The sequence below is a fragment of the Penaeus monodon genome, chromosome 22, assembly GCF_015228065.2.
Source record: "Penaeus monodon isolate SGIC_2016 chromosome 22, NSTDA_Pmon_1, whole genome shotgun sequence".
Classification (NCBI taxonomy): domain Eukaryota; kingdom Metazoa; phylum Arthropoda; class Malacostraca; order Decapoda; family Penaeidae; genus Penaeus; species Penaeus monodon.
Window position 1 is genome coordinate 10,734 of NC_051407.1, and position 319 is coordinate 11,052.

The window sequence follows — 319 nt, forward strand, 5'->3', positions numbered from 1 at the left end:
GATAGAATCTTTTGGTTTCCTTTCCTGAGCAACAATGAAGTACAATGAGATTGGATTAAAGAACTTTTTTCTATTTTGACCTCCATTTTCTAAAAGAAATGTGGGTAAAAATCTTAAAATAAATTCTGGTCAGACTTACACAGTAGAATGGTGGACAAAATGAGCCCTGATACATGTAATTCCAGTGATAACAATAATTTGAAAATTGAGGAAATGCCCTCAATATTTTTTTAGCTTTGAACATTTACTGTACATGACTGGGGAGTAGTAGAAATTAGCACTAGATAACCTAGGTGTTTTCAGAAGGTGCTACCTTGTC